Here is a 22,359-nt window from a genome sequence, read left to right as displayed (position 1 = left end):
GCCAAAACTTATGTTTAGCAATAAGGAGTTCTAAGAAAGGAAAAACCAAAGAATCTTCCTGGACTAAACGAATACAATATGGAGCTTTTCCTATCATCTTTCTAAATGAACCAATTGCTGATATGTAAAAAATGGAGTATGGGTATAAAAATCTGGCTGCTTCCATAAAGCCAGTGCTTACTAAATGTTTGCATATAAAAGGGAGGAAAAATTGCCATTTTAAAGCATATACTTAATTTTTTTCAAAAACAACCTATGAGAAATAGCACTTCTTAAACAATTAGGTGTAAAAATTACCAAAAATGATTTTCACTCACAACCACAGTTTTTGGAATGGCATTTTAAAAGTTCATTAAAAAATACAAATGAATAAATAAATAGCAAACATTTGTGTTATTTTCACCAAGTTCCTCCTTCCCTGTTAGACACAAATAATTCCTGGTATAGAATTTCAATTTAAAAAACAAAATTCATGCAGAGTGCTATTTCTCCACATGGCTATAGAAAAAAAAACTTAACTCATGGAAGTACACTGATAGAAACTAGGCAAAATTGAATATACACACTCACCACAACAAATATAATTCAGTTTAAAAGGAGTGACTATTCCTCCACCCAAAGTATAATATTAGTTTTTGTTGTTGTTGTTGGGGGACGGAAGGGGTTGATAATCTGTGTATTTCATCTTGCTTTTAATATAGGATGAGTAATGCATTCTTTGCAAAAATTATCTACATTAAATGTACTTTAGAAACAAATTTTACTTAATATTTTGACAAACCAGCCCCTCATTCCTTAGGTTAATTTCTGTGTGTTAGTCTTTGCATCACTAATCATTGTACTGCTACAGCTAAATCAACTCAATATTGGTTTTGAGTTGCTAAATGAACTCAATATTGGTTGCATATAGTACTGCTCAAAAGATCTATTAAAACAAAGGTATAAACCCATGTTTACCAAAAAAAAGGAGCTTTTTAAAATAAAGACAAACTGTAAGAAAGCAATAATGCTCCTAATGAATGGCACTGGGCAAATTACATATAACAAATAGGTTTAGACAGATTATCAGGTATCCATTGGTTTCTCTCATAAGGATAAAATGCTTGAGGAAGATCTTGAGACTACCATCCCTTCCCTCTAAATTTTTAGCTTCTTTGTAGTATCAGATATTGTAACTGGTATAAATGATAAATGCTTTTAGGTGAAAATAAAAATCAATCTACAAAGTAAACTAGCAAAATCTGTAGTGACTATTCATAAAAGGCTCTCTTCGTGAGTGGTGATATCCTTTAATGCATATACAGGATAGGCTAAATTGAAAGAGAATATTTCTGATACAGTACCAATCCTTTCATATACTTTTACCAACTATTATAAAATCCCCAAAATACATAAATATTCCTTGCACCATGCGTTATGCACCAGTTTGGGGTCAGAATAATGAAGCCATTTCTACTATTTTAGCAGTAAAACATTGCACTGCAAAAGTTCTGCCATCTATACACAGTATATGGTGAGGGCTCCACAGAGATGGCACACTACCTCTCAACTGAAAAGTCTGTGATGGAATGTCTCCAAATTAGAGGAGAGTGGGATATGGGAAGGGGAGGTAGGCGGGATAAAAGAATTTTAAAATAATACTGCTTGGAAGTATATAATTTAAGATAGCTACTATACCTTGTCTGTCCTATGTCCTAATCTTGAACAACTGTATGTTCATGCAAAATAAAATTTCTACTTTATAGTAAGAGGAGTGATCTGTTAGGAAAAGCATACTCTGTTTGGAGAAGATGTGAAGACATCTCCCTCATAAGAGCCATTTTACTTGGTGAGTCTTTTGGCTACATCACTATATGCTATTTCAACCCTCTCATCGCTGGTACAGGTTTGGTGAACTCATCCCTATGATAAACATTAGTTAAGTTTCTCCAGATGCTGGTTAATCCTTTCAGAATATCAAAATTGTGATACTTTTTGGCCACCACCTTGACAATGTGCAGTTTGGGCAGCAGGTTGCAATCAGCTAATGTCATTTCGTTGCCATCCATAAATTCACACGTAGAAAATTTAATATTCTCCGTACTATTCTCATCAATTTTAACATGGAAGGGAGAATTCAGATATTCGCCTAGTTTATACAGCGTCTTCAAGAGACCCCTCACCAGTGCTTCATTAGCCTCTGGCCTTCAATTCTTGATAAATGCAGGACTTTGGCAAACTTGGTGTTTTGGTGAAAGCTTTAAGTATTTGGGAGGGCATAAGACTTCATCAAGAAATTTCTCAATCTTATTTACATCTGTTTTGACTTCATTGTTGAATATTATAAATGGTAGGTTGCTACAGGAGCCAAGTTCTCCAGGTCTGCAGACTTCCTTATCAGGTCAATGGTCCTGACAGTAAATACAACTCCTTTGAGCCAAAGAATCGTAAAGAGCCTTTGGAAAAAGAGGCAGGTCCCTATGCTTTCACCATCACTGCCAGCCTTGATGAAGAAAAAGAGAAAAGCTCGATAATAGGCTCTTAGTCCTCCTCCGTCAACCCATTGACAACACCATGGTTGGCTTGGCTAGACTCTGCAGAGGGCTGTGGGGTTGCTCTGTCCCACTGTGCTGCACTTCCCTCCCCTCCAGTGTCCGAACATTGAGTACGCAGGTATCTCAGCCCTGCAGCCCCACTTCACACCTCACGCCCCACGCTTTGTGTGCCATGTATATTTAATCTCTTCTATTGTGCCTTTCATTCCCCTGATTTTTGTTTTTATTCTTTGCATGGGCTGGCACCAGGAATCAAACCTGGGTCTCAGGCATGGCAGGCAAGAACTCTGCCACTGGGCCACCGTTGCCCGCCCATGTTGTTTCTTTTTATACTTTCAAATTATTCTTCACACTCACATAATGTCTTATTTATATACTTTATCTGTTTATATTTTCCTTCATCACCTTGAATTGATCTAGGAGATTTGTTTTAATATCTTTGATTAGTTGTTTCAAATTCTGTGTCTCCCCCAAAGTTTTCATTTGTTCCTTTGACTGGGCTATATCTTCCTATTTCTAAGTATGGCTTGTAATCTTTTTTGCTGATATCTAGGCATCTAATTATCTTGATGAGTTTACTCTGAAGTTTCTCTTTTGCCTAAGGCTTTATTTTTTATTGGTGTTGTGCTAAGGCTTTTCTTTGACACTTGGTTCAACTTATTCTAGACATCCAGAATAGCCATATTTAACTGATCAGATTTTAACAGCTCTTCTTCATCTGTTTCTTGCCCTGAATATGTGGTACCATTTTTAAGCTACCAATATTTGTGCTGTTTTCACCTCCAGGGGAAAGTTTCCTTCCTCTCTTCCTCCTCTGGGAATCTTGATCTGTTCTGTTTGTTTTTGTTTTGCTTCTATAGTTTTTTTTGTTTGTTTTTTCTTGTATCATACTCCGTTTTTATCCCTAGCTGCTTTTGCCTGGAGGGTAAATTCTAGAAGGAGCGTCACCCCAGAGAGAACTTTCCGAAGTCCGTATTTCCCAGTCACAAAAGGGCCAGCCACCATGAAGGGGGCCAGCCTGGCCCCAAAGTGCTTTGGGAAGAAGGTTGTGAAAGATGCCGTAAAGCCTTTTGACAGCTCCCTGAAGCTGCATTTTTCTGGCCTGCCCAGCAGATGGCTCCATTTAGCAAACTGCTCCCTGCAGCCCTAAGAAGACACTGTGTCTTTAAACTTCCAGGCCTCTACTCCTGTCAAGGGGGGCACGTTTGTAACAGTAGCTGAAACTGCTTTTGTCCAGAGTGGGTTGAAATAGCAGCTCAGAGCCAAGGTCCAGGACCTGAATTTGCTAATCAAAAACCGTCAGTGCTCAGCCATCAGTGCTCAGCCATATTTGGGGAAGAAGATCTTTATGTTCCTTTCTGGCAACCGCAGCTAGCCAGTGGCCTTATCCCATGGCCTCAAACCTGGAGTGTGGGGGATGGGTGCTAGCAGCTGCTGTGTGGACAGAGATAATCGCAATTCTTTATCGCAGTTTATCTACCTCTTCCTCCCATTTTTCCCTGGATGCTGTACAGTATTCTTCTGGTGTCTAGAGCCCCAGAACAATTGTTTCAGACAGTTTCTGTCAGTTTACTAGCTATTTTAGAAGAAGACTTCGTCCTGAAGTTCCCTACTTCACCATGTTCCCTAGAAGTTCCTCAAACTACAGCCTTTTTAAACCTAACTCTGCAGCCTTTTTAAACCTAACTGCACTCAACTTGCTTCTCCTTCCACATCTGCAGCTCAACTGATAAATTTAGCTTTTAAAAAAGGACATAATTCTGCTAAGTGACCTCATTTTAAATTTAACCACAAACATCAAATGGGCTCTTAGCACTACCTGGCCATCCTACTGCATTACATGGTCAGTTAAGATTTCTACTCTCAAATCTATTTACACCTTTTTTCCTCAAGCTTTTCACAATCCTCACCCTTAAGTTAACACACAAACTCTCCCTCTCTCTCTATTAGATGAAGAGTGGTTCTTAGTTTGCTCAAAGGAAAATAAAAGAAATCCAAAGTGAACTACCACCAAATCTCCCAGGCTAGGCTTGCCTCCCTCCCTTTTGTAGCAAAACTCCTTGAAGAAGTGCTATGGTTGATGCTTCTATTTCTCTCATACCATTTTTCCCTCTATACTGTATACTAGAATCAGACTTTCTTCCCATCACTGCCACACTGAAACTGAGCTTGTCAATCTACATCTCACCAAACCGAGGAGTCAAACCTTATTCTTCATATAACTTGACAGTTGAGCAACCCAAGATACTACACTCCCATTTTTCCTTCTGTCTTGTAGACACACCTTCTTATTCATGACTTTTAAGTCAGAAGTACTTTCTAAGTGCAGGAGAGCTGTCTTTTTCTTAATCTCTTTTTCTCATTCTATACTTACTCCCTAGTATTAACATCCAGTTGCATTACTTCAAGTAACTATTTATATGCTAGCATTCAGATTTTTAACTCTAGTGATGGACTGTTCCTTGAGTTTCAGTCTTTACCAAGTTAAATGGATATATAGTTGGATATTAAACCTTAGCTCATCATGAAACAAACTACTGATCCCCACTCTCCACGCACTCACACCCTGCTCAGCAGTGTTTCCCTATATCACTGAAAGATGCTCCTACTTACCTAACTCCAGTATCTCAGGCTTATCCTTGAATCATCTCTTTCCCTTATATGCCACCTCTAATTTTTTTGTAAAGCCTGTGGATTATATCTAAAATATATTCACTGTCCAACCCCCTGTAGGTACACAGTATTTCCTAGCATATGTCTCTTCTAGAACTGCTTCAGTGACCAGTTTCTATCTGGTCTTCCTGCTTCTGCCCTGTTATTCTATATATTTTTAGGTTTTTCCCTGCTCGATAATGGTATATCATTATTCATAATTTGTTTTTGGTAAGGTTCCAAAATTATAGCAGTGGGATTAAAGACAGATTAAATGAACTATTCCCCTTGAAGTGGCTTAATATTTATTTTAGTAACCACATAATATGTTCTTGTTTGCACAAGGTGCCATTCAGATATAGGTATACATAGCCTGAATCTATATTCTAGTTTTACTATTTACTGACTTTAATTTAATTTGACGTCTCTTATTTCCCTCATTGTGAAAAGAGGTTTTAAAATAAACCTTTTATCTAACTTACTTGCGACCAAAGCTTATTGGTTAATAGAAAAATTTGATTGAATTAGGAAATCATAAAAAAAGCATACTTACTTTAAACATTGCATTATAACAAAGCATTTAAATGTCCACTTATTCATCAATATTTTGATGAAGAGTCAAGGCTTTCTCTTTGGTTGGCAAAAGGCCCACTGATAGGAATTCTGTATCATTTTCTTTTTATTTATTTTTTAAATATTTGTATTGACAGATCTTCACACACATACAGTCTATATGTGGTATACAACCGATGGCTCACAATATCATCACATAGTTGTGTATTCACTACCATGTATATCATTTTCTGGTATTAATACTTATGCTCCAATACCTGTAATTCTCTATCTGAATGTAAATCCGTCTAGATGTCCATAATGTAGCTTAGTCTTTCCTTGTTGTCTTGCCTTTCCCTAAGTCACTACCAGTTCTGTTCTTTAGTTTTCAAGACCCCTTCCAGAATATCCAACTTAGTTTTCCTAGATGTAGCAGCTGTTTTCTTTTCATATTCTACTGCAATTTGCTTATATCATTTTAAATTAAGTCATATTATTTTCTATAAGGGGCTAGCAAAGTCTCAAGTAAAATAAATATCAAATTGGAATTATTATAATTCTAATGTTCTAGGGAATGTTTACATAACGGTTAAACAGGATGTGCAAGCAGTCTTCATGCATTTTATTTGTGTAAGAAATGAAATAGAATTCTGTTATGGTGCTGAGACAGGGTGCCCCAATAGAACAGATTTATTTTCAGGTGATGCTCAACTTTGGTCAGGAAAGGAAGTGCTTAAGATATGCTTGTGTATCTACAGTCACCCAGCCTAACTGGCTATCCTTATCTTGTCCTAAAAATTGGAAGATAAAATCAACCATATCCTAATGCTTCCTTACTCCTCTTCTGACTGCATAGATTCTGAATTGCATCTCTATTGCAATAAGAAATCATTTTATCAAGACCAGAAGGATGTCTGCTACTCATATTATTTGTTTTCCTCTTAAATAGGTATTATTTGCTTTTAGCTTTTATTAAGTTTTGTCTATTAAACTGATATGATATTAAAATTAAATCTATTTTAATTATTAGCAACATTAGAAAGAAAATGTTTTCTTGAACCAGTCCAAATAGTCACCACCAAAATTGCTTGAAAACCAGTATGTAGAGTGAGAAAAAAAGGTAGAATAATGGTCTTTTAAAACTGGGAACCAGTGATATCCTTTTCGAACTAAAGCAATGAAAGGGAAGTTTTAACATCCATAAGCTTGAACTTTTGCTATAAATGTTGGCAGTAGTATAGGATTTGCATACGATGAATTTGGTTTAAGAAGGTTAAATGATATGAACTATGTGCAAGCATTTAGATCTAAGCCTAACTAACAACAATCACCCAATGAAATTTTAATATGGCATTTTACAGTTACTACTCCCATGACAACAGCTACTACCAGCCCCAATGGCAAATATTTACAACTTATTATTTGATAGGTACTACACTAAAATGCTCTAAATGCAATAGCTCATTTAACAGTCATAATAACCCCTACCAATTTATACCTATATTGTTTAGTTAAGGAAACTAAGTTAACTGAGTTACTTGTGTCACAGGACTTGTACATACCGGAGTAGTGCCAGGAAAACCAATTACAATATTCCTTCAACAATAAACACCATCCTACTAAATGGACTCTGAAGTGAGTTATCACAAGTGATGCTAACCCCAGTATTTGCTTGCTTTCAGGAAGTCCTGTGTATTTCTGAAACACAATTATTAGGTAAAATGGGGAAAGACTTACTTCTTATCAGTCTTTTTCTAAAATAGTGTTTCAAATATTTTGCTTCAATTTTCTCATTTGAATCCTTTGAGGTGTAATAGCTTTCACTTTATTTATGTAAGAGGATTGGAAAAAGAAATGAGAGTGAAGTGAAGGATTAAAGGATTAGATCTAAAGAGATGAGTAAGACAGAGTTCACTGTGTGGATTCAATGAAAAGAACATTTTTTAGTAATTAGTCGGCATACAAATGTGGATTTTAGCCTAATTGGTAAGCATGGAGATAAGTACATCAGTCCCAAGCTGATTCTTCATTTAGAGGGAAGAAAGTCTCATCATTGCTTTTCTTGAGAGATTACAAAATTTATATATACAGAATACTTATTATTCTATTTTAGAAGTTCTACAGAGTGGGAGATTTTCATTACTCTAGGTTCAGGTTTGCAGAGCCTTTCATTCTGTTTATATTTCAATGATTTCTAAATTTTGTCTTTACCTTTGTTCTATCATTCCATTTTCCCTTTTTTTTTGCTGGAGGGTAGGGGTGGAAATTTCGGTTGAGAATTTGAGTGCTCAAGCAATTCCACATAGAATTAGTTCATTACTCTTTTGAGTAACATGTTTTTCCCTCTGGACTATTAATTCAACCAAAGAGGGAAAATTGCAGTCAACCTTTTTCCCCGATATTACCTTATCTCATGGTAGACTCTTAGTAAGTTTTAGTGAAGGAATAAATGAAGTGCCTATTAATTGTCAGACACTGCCTTTTCTTGTTACTCAAGTCTCATCCATTGGTGTATTTTCTACATATAAGAGAGTACTATGCAAGCTATGTCACTGGTCAAGATTTAGTGAGAATCTTATACCTCCATATCCATGAAAGCTGTAGTTATAGTACCTATTATACAGAGGACATGCTAGGAAAGCACACATTGTATTACTTGAATAGGGTTGTAACCTCTAACTGCTTCACTACATTGGTTATCTTTCAAACATGACAAGGCTGACGTTTTTCCCATCCTTGATATTTTAGCTTAAACCTTACAGTCTCTGGGAGCCCTTCCTAGCTTATACCTTACAGAGTTGCTTTCATCCTGCCATTCTTTATTTCTGATCTGCTTTTTTCAGTGCAGAGAAAAATAAAGCTCCCCAATGACCACATGCTGCATTACCTTCCCCAGCTTCTCCTCACAAGTAGGCTGTGACTTGTGACTACTAGCGACAAGTAGTCTTCCAGGAGTATTACTATAAAGGAGAGCAGAAAAACCAGGGATGGGAGACAGAGAATGTACTGGCCTAGCCAGGTAGATTTGGTGGCAGTTTATTTTTAATTTTCAAAAAATTTTCTTGTGAGTGAACTAAGAAACACTTTTCTTTGAGAGACAGAGACATAGAGAGAGAGTGTGTGTCAATTTAAGGATGGGGAGTACAAAAAGTTTGAGAGAGAAATAAAAGGGTAAAATAGATTTGAGAATGTAAATTTTAACTGACCATGTAATGCAGGATGGCCAAGTTGTGTTAAGGGACCATATGATGTTTGTGGTTAAATTTGAAATGAGGTTAGTTGGCAGAATTTTCTTTTTTTTTAAAGCCACATTTAATTAGTTCAGATGCAAATGTGAAAGAAGAGCAAGTTGAGTGAGAGTTGGATTTAAAAAGAGCTACAGTTTTATCAACAAGTGTAGTAGAAGGATTTTCATGGTCACACTATAATCTTCAAAAAGACCTATTAGAGTAGGAGGTATTAAGAAAGAGCTGGAAAGATGTTCTGTACTGTACTTTTAGATACAAGTCAGCCCAAGTAAGTCAGACTCCTTAGAAATGGTTCCCTATATATATGTGGGTGTGCTTTAGATTCCAAAGTGCTGTTTCTTCTTGTGCCATCGTCCGAAACAGAAGATTTTTGAAGTAGTGATCAGAAGTTTAAAAAAAAACAAACTCATACTATTGATATTCATTTTAGAATTAGTATTACAGTTTAGGTGATTTGTGTGTTTCTAGAAATTTGCCCATTTCATCTAGGTTATCTTATTTGTTGGCAAACAATTGTTCATGGTATCCTCATGTGATCCTTTTATTTCTGAGTGGTAGGTAGTAGTGTTCTCCCTTTCATTTCTGATTTTATTTTGCATCCTATCCCTTTTTTTCGTTGTCATGAGAAAGTTTGTCAATTTTATTGATCTTTCAAATTGTTTCAAAGAACAAACCTTTAGTTTTTTTTACTTTCTCTAATGTTTTTAATTCTCTATCTCATTTATCTCTGCCCTGATTTTAATATTTCCTTCTTTCTGCTGACCTTGGGTTTAGTTTGCTCTTCTTTTTCTAGTTCCTTGAGGTGTGAAGTTAGGTCACTGATTTGAAATCTCTGGAAATGATCTTTTTTATTCACTTCTGGAATAAGATGGTCTAAAGGTACTGTGCCTCCTCATCCTCCTTTGTATTGCAGTGACCTTGGAGGTTAGGTATTACAGATGGTTGTAAACTACAAAAAGAAAGAAAGCGGTGTGATTCATATTGGGCTTTGAATGAATACAGAATAAGTACACCCTTATAAGCCATGGAGATGTCAGTTTTTTGTTTTTCTTTAAAGCAGACCATAGCCTATCATATCCTAAATAATTGAATTTCCTTCAGTGCTGTGATCACCATTTTAAATTATTTCAATTTTGCCTCCTTGCTTCCCTAGCTATAAGGCCCATGCAGGCTGTAACCATGTGCTTCTTATTCATTGTGTATTCTCATTCCTCTGGCTGGTAATTAGTACTTAGTAGGCGTTTCATAATTATTTTATAAATGCTTAAATAAATGAAATGTATTTGTAGGATTCTGCTTAAGTGAATGTCACTATATCTTTCCCCTTCCACTAAGCCCACAGCATCCCTGATCCTCTGAAGCTTCTTATATGTGAAGGAAATATGGAATGATAAACAGAAGGAAAATAAGAGAAAACTTCTTCCAAGGACCTTGAACATTGTTCATCTGATTTAGTCACTGAGTGTTGCAGTTTTCTAAAGCTGTCAGAATGCAATAAAGCCAGAAATGGATTGGCTTTTATTTTATAAAGAGGATTTATTAAGTAACAAGTTACAATTCTGAGGCAACGAAAATGTGCAAATTAAGGCATCAGTAAGAGGATATCTTCACTCAAGAAAGGGTGATCATGTCCAAGTTCCTTCTGTCTCATGGGAAGGCACATGGAAATATCTGCTATCCTTCTTTCCTGGCTTCTGGTTTCAAATAACTCTCTCAGCTTCTAGTCTTCTGGGGCATTTCCTTCTGCATCTCCAAGCATCTGTGTTTTCTCCTAAGTGTCCCTCTCTTAAAGGACTTCAGTAAGTGGATTAAGACCCATCTTGAATGGGCGGGGTCACATCTCTATGGAAACAACTTAATAGGTTAGGTCCCACTCACAAGTGGGTGTGTCACATCTCCATGGAAACAACCTAACCAAAAGTTCCCACCCAACAACAGGTGTGGTCCTACAAGATTGAAGTAAAAGAACATGGCCTTTCTGTGGTACATAACGGTTTCAAACTAGCACACTGAGTCTCTCCTTTTTTTAATTTAATTTAACTTATTTTTTATTTTCAACACCCTGCAATATTGAAATTTCTTTGTTCTTCCTCATGAAAAACATTTTTTAATTTGTACATCGAGTCACTATTATTATACACTCTAGGCATTTCTAGATTATGCCATCTCAATCTTTTCTGATGGACCACCTTTTTTGATGGACCTCACCTGTTTTATTTTTATTGTCAGACATAAGGAAGAGGAAATGGAGCAGAGAACAATGGAAACTATCAAAAAGTAGATGATTTGAAGAAAAAAAATTGTTTTAAAGAGAAATGAATGTAAAACTCATTTCATGCTGAGGAGGATTTACCACCACCCTCCCTCCTACTGGAGCTTCAGAATAGTCAAGAATAGTGGAAAGAGCTAGGAATTTGAGTTCCTTTTGGAGGCTAAAATGGCCACTAGCCTAGTAGATCTGCTCTGTCCTCTGAAACTTATCCTTTCCCTAATGCTGCTGCTGGGAAAACTTGAGACTTCCCTGAAGAACATGCATCACAGGCACATCATGTCAGGGTAATGAGTTTAACATATTGCTAAACTCTTCTTTCAAGAGGTCAGATTGAAATAATGAAGACTCACTTCCTTGGCTGAAGACTCCTGAAGGAAATAGCTGATGAATTTATCATGTAGAGCCCATTTCCCTAAAGGGTTGAAGTTCTCATTCTCATCTGAAAGAACTGGCAGATTTCCAGTGCTGGGGAGGAATGCATAGTGATTCTGTCAACAGCATCACAAATAAGTCAGGATGTATGAACATAAAGAGTCATTTTCATAAATTATGAAAATAGTCATTTACTGTGCTGGTTTGAAAGCATCTTGTACCCTAGAAAAGCCATGTTTTAATCCTGATCCAATCTTGTGGGAACAGCCATTTCTCTTAATCCCTATCCAGCACTTAGGCTGGAAACTTGATTATATTAGCGCCACAGAGATGTGACACACCCAATTGTGGGTGTGACCTTTGATTAGATGGAGATGTGACTCCACCCGTTTCAGGTGGGTCTTGATTAGCTTATTGGAATCCTTTAAAAGAGGAAACATTTTGGAGACAACCAGAAATGACAGAAGCCTCAGAGCCAAAAGAAGTTTCTCAGCGGAGCTGACACAGATGTGGACACATGGAGAACAGAGACATGGATGTTCGGAGATGCTTGGCGCCCAGCAGACGTTGCTGTGAGATGTTGAGCAACTCAGAACCTGGAGAAAGCCAAGGAACATCAAGAGATAAAAACCAGTCCTGGAGAAGTAAAGTGAGGAAAACCCCACAAGAACAGAGGCTGAAAGCAACGGAGCCCAGGAGCAATGGACCAGCCACGTGACTGCCCAGCTGATAGAGAGAAACCTAAACATCATCGGTCTTCTTGAACCAACATATCTTCCCACGAATGCCTTAATTTGGGCATTTTCATAGGCTTAGAACTTTGAACTTGTAATTATTAACTCCCCCTTTTAAAAACCATTCCAGTTCTGGTATATTGCATTCTGACAGCTTGCAAACTAACACATTTACTCATGGTGAACTCAAAGTATGCTAAGCTCTCATTTAGGTTTCTCACATACCTAATAGTCTGAAAATAAACTAGGCCATATTTGAATCCTGTCTGTATCACTTGCAGATGTATGACATTAAGAAAATTAATCTCTTTGAGTTTGTTTCCTTATCTGTTAAAGGAGGATAGCCATTTTTACAGGATTCATATGAAGATTAATACAGTGTCTGCTCACATAGTCGGGTTTAATAAATTGTGGTGTGAATTGTTGCGTTGGATGTTACTCAAATGGTGCATTTGCATCAGTTATTCAACAAGTGTTAATTGAGCTGTCACCTTCTCCCAGCAGCACACTAGGGGCTGTGGAGGATATATAAGAATCAGATTCAGGCCCTGTCTTCAGAGAACAGACACTGAAGTTGGAAGATAAAACAAGCACAAGCAATGCAAATAAAATGAATTTTAATATAATACTCTAGGGCTTTAGAGGTCCTGAGAGCTGTACCACCCAGAGAAGGAGTTTCCTGGAGGAAAAGGACTTGGCTTTGAATTCTTTGCACCCAATATTCCATATTGGCTATTCTTCCAACATTACCTCAATTTTTAATATCTTTGGGACCCCCCCAAATTCCTGAATTGCCCTTCACTCTTTAAACCGGGCTTTATTCATTCATCTATCCATACATTCTTGAAATAGAAATGAATACAACAATAATGTGGACATCTGCTATCAAGCACAATGCCTAATTTAAATAAGACATGTTTTTTCCCTCCATGTATATAATAATACCATGCATGTGAGAGATAGGTTAACAACATTGTCACTTTCTTCCTGTCTCTTGCCCATCTTATCTCTTGCCCATCCTTAACCACCAGGTCAAATATCATTTTTCATTCAGATTTTTCTGATGCCCCTTTTTCATGACAGATGTGTTTCCCTTCAACAATTAAGTATAACATGGCATGTCACTTTATACTTGTTATTTGAGCATATGCCTAATTTTCACTATTGGATTATACACTTTTCAGGTGTGAGGACGAAGTCTTCTTCATTTCCCAGAATTTAACAAATAATTTTTGCACATGATCAGTGCTCAATAAATGATTATTGAATGATGCAAGTAAATAACTGAATAAATGAATGAAAGAATAGTGGTGCCATTGACAGAAGTAAAATAGGTTGATAAACTCCTCGAAAAAGAAGATTGTTTTGGTTTGGATATTGTGACATATCTTTTTTTTTTTTTTTTTTTTTGCCTAGCCTTCAGATTTAAGTGGTTTTTGACTCCATATCTATGGATTCTCGCTATAGACTAGATATTTCAATGGAGGTAATGAGGAAGATATGGATCTGGGGAAGTAGTCAGGTAAGGGGACTAGAGATAGTAATTTGTAATTATTTAACATAAATGATGTTTTATCATCAATGCTTATAAGAAAATTGTATATTTAATATGCAGATGATTTTAAGTTTCCTGATGAACCTCAAATATCTTTCAAAACCCGTGCAAAACTTTGACTCTTCTCATATGTGCTGGATAGTACATATATTACCAGTGATATGTCAGCCTTTAAGGTCATCTGTTCAGAGACATTCTTCTGAACATAAATTTTCAGTGTTAATTACCCTTACTTTTATTTGTAATACCTAGTGATATACTGTGTGGCTACTAACAGTTATCTCTGCCTCCTAAAAATATTTATTATTGCAGACTTTGATGGAAACAGTAAAAAAAAAGTTCTCTGGAAATACATAGAACAATTAATCTTTTTATAAACATAAGAACAACTAAAATTAAAGATAAACCTTACATTATACCCATAAGATTGTAGAACACTTCCCCTATCTCACACCTTACCACTGCCCCAATGGGGCTTCAGTATAACATTGGACTAAAGCTAAAAGAGCTGCAATACACAAACTCTCTCTAAGGAGGTGTACTTAGGGAAGTCCGATGTCAATAGGGGACACAAAAATGAAGACACTACAGGAATGTGAAGTCTCTGGTATCTACAGCTCCACCAAATATTAAACATAGCCCAACTCCTAGTGAGATTAACACAAACCCCACACCAAAAGCCTTTGATCTTGACTCCAATTTCTGATACATAATGTCTGGCTTTCCACAAAAAAAATTACCAGGCATGCTAAGTAAGAGACAAGAAAAAGCATGGTTTGCAGAGACAAAGCAAGCATTGGAACCAGACTCAGATATGAAATAAATTTTGGAATTATCTGGCAGGAAATTTAGAGTAACTGATTAATATGTTAAGGGCTCTAATGGAAAAAGTAGACAACATGCAAAATCAGATGGAAATGTAAGCAGGGAAATGGAAACTCTAAGAATGAATCAAAAGAAAATGCTAGATCATAAATGGTGTAACATAAATGAAGATTGGACACAACTAAGGAAAAAAATGTGAGCTTGAAGATACAGGTCCATAGAAACCTTTCAAACTAAATGCAAAGAGGAAAAAGAAAATGAAAAAACCCTCAACATTCAAGAACTATGAAACAATTTCAAGTGTAAAATATATGCAATTGACAAACCAGAAAGAGAGGAAAGGGAGAACAAGCAGAAGAAATATTTGAAATAATAGCCAAGCACTTTCCAAAATTAACGAGACACCAAATCACAGAAAACACCAAGGAGGGTAAATACCCAAACTGGTCAAAAGATTTGAACAAATACTAAAGAAGAAATATGATGATAAATAAGCATATGAATCAATGCTCAACAACATTGGTCATTAGGAAATTCAAATTAAAACTACAATAAAATACCACTGAACACTGCTATGAAAGGCTTCATGCCATGTATTAGCAAAGACATGGAGGAATAAAAACTCATACTGTGCTGGTGGGAATGCAAGATGATACAGTTTGGAAAATAATTTTAACGGTTTCTTAAAAAGTTAAATAAATACATTTACCATTTGATCCAGCAATTCCATACCTAGGTATTTTCCTCCTCTTACAAGAAAAAAAAAGGAAACATGTCCATTTAAAGACTCATATATCAATATTCATAGATGCTTAATTACTAATAGCCCCAAATAGAAAACAACCCAAATGTCCATCTATAGGTGAATGGATAAGAATGGATAACTAAACCGTGGTATACCCATACAATGGAATACTAATTAGAAATGAAAAGGAATGGATTATTGGTACACATGACAACATGGATGAATCTCAAAATAACTATGCAGAGTGAAAGTATCAAGACAAATAAGAGAACATACTCTGTGATTCCAGCTATATAAAATTCTAAGAAATGCAAACAATGTATAATTACAGAGAGCAGATAAGAAGTTACAGGCAGTTGGGGATGATGGAGAAGGAAAGTGAGGGAGGAAGGAATTGCAAGGGGGCATGAGGAAGCTTCAGGTGATGGATATGCTTATTATCTTGATGTGGTGTTGGTTTCACAAGTATGTATGTATGTCAAAGTTTATCAAGTGGTATACTTTTAAATTGTGTAGTTTATTATGTCAAATGTAGTTCAAGAAAGCTTCTAAGAACCAACCCTATTAGGAATTCTATTAGAAATGCAAACAAATGAAATCATGGAAATAGTATGCACAGGGTTCAAGGATAAAGTTTACATCAAGTTGGAAAGGAAAGGGAGATGGGTGTGATATATGACTGAATGTAGATTACTCTCAAGCCCATAATTTGATTTTGGGTGGTGGATTTCATACTATTAGTATATTAATAAAAATAACCAATTCATTAATTAAACTTGGATCGTGTTTGGACTGATGAGACATGAATTATGATTAATCCAATTTATGTATTTGAGGTTCATTTGAAAAAAAATAACCAGATTTTAAACAGAATATTTGTTTCAGACCTTTCTGAAGTGATCTGGGTGTTTCCATAGACACAAACCCATTCCTACAATCTCATTTATTCATCCTTTCTATTTTGAAATGTGTCATAAATAACATTGTTATCAAAGAATTTAAGAGCAAGGTAAACACAGTTGGGAAACGTCTCTGGTGCATGTGGAATAACTTATCCACAAGATGGCAGCGTTGAGCAAGCAGTGATTTTTTTTTATTTTTTATTTTTTATTTTTTTAAAGCTTAATGATTTATACTGATAACTGAATAAATCACCAATTCCTGATTTACATGTTGATGGGGCTGGTTTCTCCCTGAAACCACTTATGCTTATCCCCATGTATACACTGAAGGAAGCTATATCAAGAGATTTTTAGTCACTCAAATCTTTAGAATTGTGTCTTTTTGAGCAGTTGCTAACACAAATAAGTTTTATGATCTAAATTGAGATGATTTTCTTTTCAAAACATCTTAGAATTGGGAAATTTTTGAACGACAGCAGCTACTTCTTTTCTTTTTGTTTTTTTCAGGGTATCACCAGTTATTTTTGAGTGTATCCTTCCTGAAAAGCTAACAAAGAGCTTACCCAAATGAAAAAAGACCTTTGCAAAACCAAGGAAGGTATGGTGTCTGCCTTTAGGGCCTATGCAGGAGAATGCAGTTGACACCCTACAGGGCGGATCATCCAGCAAAATACCAACTTTTCTTTTAAAAAAATTTAATCAATTGTTTCTAAAAGCTTAATTTAAATGCTTTTAAAAATATGTATTCTCATAGTTGACCATAGTATCTCTGAAACAAGCATGCACCAAACTCATACCTATCTCTTTCTCTCCTTGTCTTCTCTACTCTGTTCCACACAGGTCTCTGTCCTGCCCAACTTCACAAATTTTTATTAACAGCTTGGCCTCTAAAGACATTTGTCTTTTAAACCCACCATTGATTCATTTATTTATTTATGTATTTATTGAACCTCGTCTATGACACAGACACCATTAGTGATAGAATTTACTAGAGATGACTGAAATATGGTTCTTACATTCAGTGAGTTCTTGGTCCACTGAGTGAGTGGATGAATGAGGAGATTTGGGGAATGGAACACATGGAAGCATTACAAAATTTAGTGAATGCAAGCAGGAGAGGGTATACAGTGACCAAAGTGTTGTGGGAGACAGTTTGCTTAGATAATTATAAGACCCAAGGAGACACTGCCTAGGTAATTCAGTGCAGGAATGATCCTTTAGAAAGGAGGTGACATCCAAAAAATGTTTAGTTAATGCAGCGATGTAAGGGAAGGATGGACATTTTGGTTAAAGAAAACGTTATGTGCAAAGATTTGTAGCAAGAAAGCCGAGTTGATTCAGAAACAATTCGAAGTTGTTGCAGAATTGTTGGTAGGAGATAAGGTTGGAGTAAGAGATGGCCAGTTGCTAAATGGCCAAATAAACCGTGCTAAGGAATTTAATATTATCTTCTATAAAGTGGAAGATGCAGAAAGTAAGAAGATGTCACATGATTAGCCTAACTCTAAGGACATTAGCAAGGAGTGATGGAAATTTTAATAATAATAATAAATTATTGATTATGAATAACAAGGAAGTAAAGAAAGCATCTTAACTTGGTTAGGAAACAAAGTGGTGGTGATAATAGTGATCTGATTCTTGGATCCCTTTAAAAACAAATCCACGAAGTTAGTGTGAAATTGCCAGTACTTCTGAGATAGATGGGATCTAGAGCGTTCAGGATGGTGACTATAGCATAAAGTTGCAAATATAATTAAAACTACTGAATTGTATAATTGAAAGTGGGTATAATGGGAAATTTTACTTTGTATATATGTTACCAAAATAAAAGAATTTAAAAGCCATAGGTATGTACAACACAAGAAGTGAATTTTTATGTAAACCATGGACTATAGTTAACAGTATAATAATATTGTTTTACCAATTATAACAAAAGTGCCACACTTATGCAAAGTCTTAGTAATAGGGAAAACTGTGTGTGAGGGGGATATATGGGAACTCTGTATTTTCTGCATGATTTTTCTATAATCCTACAATTACTGTAATTAAAATAATAATAATAAAAGCCAAGACTGAAAAGGTGGATTTTGCCAACTGCGCTAAATGTCCTTTGGGTTCACTCGTGGTAAAGAATAATCAGATATCTGAAGACTCTGCCATTCAAAATAAAGATACTAAGGGAGAAGGTGCAGAACATTAAATTAAGCCAAAATATTCCAAATTAAGTGTTCCACTGCTAAAATCAAATAATTGTGGTCAATTCCCTTGCTTTAGAAAAATTTAAATTAGCACAGTTCTCAAATTTAAGCTGTTATTCTATACTTTCCCTTAAACTATTGTCTACTATTTGGCCATACCAACATTTAATATAAAATGGTGTCTGGCATAATATACTTATCCAACAAATACTGAGTATCTACCATGTGCTAGGTACTTTTCTAGGTGCTAAGGATACACTAGGGAGAAAACCAGAAGGAAGACTGGGGAATGCAGATGATGATCAAATGAATGAAGTATGTTGTGTATCAGATGGTGATAAGTATGGGCAATGGAGATAAATAAAGCAGCTAAGAGGAAGAAGGAGTGCTGGGGTGAACCGCATGAAATAACATGGTTTGGAAGGCCCCACCCTGAAGACAATCTTCTCGCAAAGGCCAGAAGGAGCTGAGGGAATAAGCTCCCTGGGGGGAAGAACATTCCAAGCAGAGGGACCAGCAAGCAAAGACCCTGCATGAGAGCATGCCTGGTGTGTAAGAGACTCAGCAGAAAGGACGAGGGGACGGATGCGGCGAACAAAGATGCAGCAGAGGATGGGGTCACAGAGATGTTGGGAGTCCAGTTGTGCAGAGCCCTATTGGACATCTTATGAACTTTGGATTTTACTCTGAAGTGAAATGGAGGAAAACAAAAAGACATTGGAGCTTTTTAGCACAACAGTCATAACCTGATTTATGTTTTAAATAATCACTCGGGCTTCAGTATTGGAAATTGATTATAAGGAGACAAAAACAGGAGTGGGGGGAGTAATTAAGAAGCTACTGCATTGATCTAGGGGACAAGTCAGTTCATATCAATGGGCCTCTCTCTTTTACTTACAAGGGGTTAGATGATCTTGAAATTCCCAATATAAACCTGACGAAAGCAAGTTAGAATTTAGTGCTTTTTAAAGAGAAAGGGAAATCCTCCTCTTCTGAAAAGCATCTGAATGTTTCTTTGTAGAAAGTCTTTTAAAAAATCTATCCATTTATGTGATTGCTCTATGACCCTCTTCAATCATTTACCAGTTCAACAAATATTTACCTTTATTTACCTCTTTGCCAGGCACTAGGGGGAAGGATAGTTAGAAAGCAATTTGATATTAAGCTATTATCCTTAAGAATTTTGCTAGCAAGTTTCCCCAAACAGTGTCTCTTTCTTTTTTCCCTCCTGTGAGAAACACATTAGTATAGACAGGCTTGCTTACCTGAGAGTTTCCTCTAATGAAATACATATTGCTTCAAGGCGAGGGCTGTGTATTTGACAGAATATGGAATGTAGAACTGTATACTTAACAGAATATAGAGCCAAGGAAACTTAAGGAACTTAACAAACTAGGGTCTACTCAACAATACTCCTGACGAATAAGACAATTTTAGGATCTCTCAAGTGAATCATGTAGGACAAAGGTTAGCAACCTTTGTGTGGTATGTAGGTTCCAGCTCCATGAATTTTTTATTTTTTAACAGCCTATGAAGTAAGCCTGTCTGGGGACATCTTAGGCAGTTTCTGTGGCTATGGGAGGGTCAAGCTAAGGAAGACCCTTGACCCTTGATCCACCCGTTTGTGGCCTAGAGAACACCTCCCACTCTACCTCCAGGCTCCCCTATATTCTCAAATCTGGGGGTTGGAGTAGCACAGTGAGGTTGGAGTCACGTCTCATTCTTTTCTGGTCCCTCACCCCTCAACGCAGAAACAACTGTTAAATGATATTGGGCAGGTGGTAGGCACCTGATAAGTATTTTCTGTTTGGAATACATAATATAGACTCCTGAGGGTATAATTTAAGTATTTATTGGCTTGAGAATGATGAAAACAGCTCGCAAAAGCATCTTTCTCATTTACTCCTAAGAAATAATTAACTCCTTAAGAGACAATAGCTAAATAATTTGATTGAGCAGGCATTTATTCCGTTAGAATATAAGCTCCAGAAAGCAGAACTTCTCTCTGTTTGACTCATTGATATATCCTAAATCCCTAAAGAACAGTGCTGGGTATGTGGTAGACTTTTCATAAATATTTGTTGAGTGAATAAACTGATGAATTTTCGGGGTCCTCAAATGCACACTCAAGGTATGGGCTTTAACATCTTAACATGAAGCTTTGCCTAAAATTTCAGATTTCTTCAGCATGAAAGAAAGAAATCACTGTAAGCAAAATAAATCAAACATGAATCTTTTATGTTAAATTTATTTCAGAGGAGGAAATAGCACCTGATATCCACTAATGTAGATGCAGAGATATCCACAAATCAGGATTTTAATGAAAGCCACCTTTAAAAATTTTTTTGTATATTTTTAAATATAGGAGTCTGAGCATATAGGAGGATCAGACATATTTCCCTTGTGTGTCCCTACTGTGCCCACTAGTTTTTTCTTGGTTTTGTCATCTATAAATCAGATAATGGTAGTCATTTACCCAATTTATATTTATTCAGTGCTTTCCGTGTTCCAAGACAGAACACAGAACACTGTTCTCTGTGCTGGGGATACATGAATGAACAAAATGGACAAATAGTTCTGCTCTCATGGAGTTTCTATTGTAGCGGGGGAGAGAGACAATAAAAAGAAACATTATGAAGAAGCAGTTTTATTTGTTCAAAGTTGATGTGAGAAAAAGACAAAAAGTAGAGAGGAGTAAGGAGGATTAAGAATTTTAGGGGGCAGGTTGTACTTTTCCTTTTACCTCCAACATTTTATTATGAAAAAAAGTGAACTTACAAAAAAGTTTAACAATGGTATAATGAACCACAATGCATCCCCAACCTAGATTCTGCAATTAACATTTTGCACTATCACATATCTATCTGTCTATTCATTCACCAATCCATCTAATTTGTGAAGCATTTGAAGGCACTTTGCAGACACAAAAACACTTATTATACCCTAAAACTTCAGCATGCATATCATTAACAGTTCAGTCTTTGTGTCTTTATGTGAAATTTTTATGTATGGAAATGCACATAGCTTAAGTGCACCATTCCATAAGTTTTGAGAAATGCAAACTCCTGTGTAACCTAGACCCCTATAAAAATAAAGGACATTTTGATCAAACCAAAGAGTTTTCCCATGTACCTTTCCAGCCAATCCCTGTCACTGCTCTTCATCCCCCAATGTCAGGAAGACATTGTTCTGATTTTTTTCACCTTAGATCAGTTAGGTGCCTCTTCTACAATTTTGTATACATTGAATCATTTAGCAAGTTCTTTTTTGTGGGCTTCTTTATATTAAGCATAATATTTTTGATATTCATCCCTATTGTTGCACATATAAGTAACTCATTCCTTTTTATTGCTGAGTGGTATTCCATTATGTGGAATATATCACAGATTGCTTGTCCATTTTCCTGTTGATTTCCAATTTGGTTTTTCCAGTTTTTTGGCTATTATGAATAAAGCTGCCATGAACATTCTTATTTAAATATTTTTGCGTATATATGTCTTTATTTCTCCTGTGTAAATATGTAGGAGTAAAATGCAGATCCAGAGGATATATCCATGCTTAGATCTCTACGAAACTGCGAGATATCTTTCCAAAGTGGTTGAACTGTTTTATACTCCTAAAAGCAAGTATAAAAGTTCTGGTTGCTTCATACCTTTGCCAAAATTTGGCTTTGTCAATTCTTTAAATTTCAACTGTTTTAATGGGGGTGTAGTGGTATTTTAGGATGGTTTGAATTTTCATTCCTTTAACGATGATTGATATGAAATACT

General features: G+C 36.1%; 1 protein-coding gene and 1 pseudogene across 4 annotated transcripts in view; one reads left to right on the top strand and one right to left on the bottom strand.

The window, feature by feature from the left end:
* Positions 1 to 22,359, top strand: part of MTHFD2L (methylenetetrahydrofolate dehydrogenase (NADP+ dependent) 2 like) — a 154,776-nt gene that overhangs the window by 19,773 nt on the left and 112,644 nt on the right. The window lies entirely within an intron of this gene.
* On the bottom strand, positions 1,822 to 7,298 carry LOC143668541 (chloride intracellular channel protein 4 pseudogene; annotated as a pseudogene).

The sequence above is a fragment of the Tamandua tetradactyla genome, chromosome 24, assembly GCF_023851605.1.
Source record: "Tamandua tetradactyla isolate mTamTet1 chromosome 24, mTamTet1.pri, whole genome shotgun sequence".
NCBI lineage: Eukaryota > Metazoa > Chordata > Mammalia > Pilosa > Myrmecophagidae > Tamandua > Tamandua tetradactyla.
This window is presented reverse-complemented; position numbering and strand designations above follow the sequence as displayed.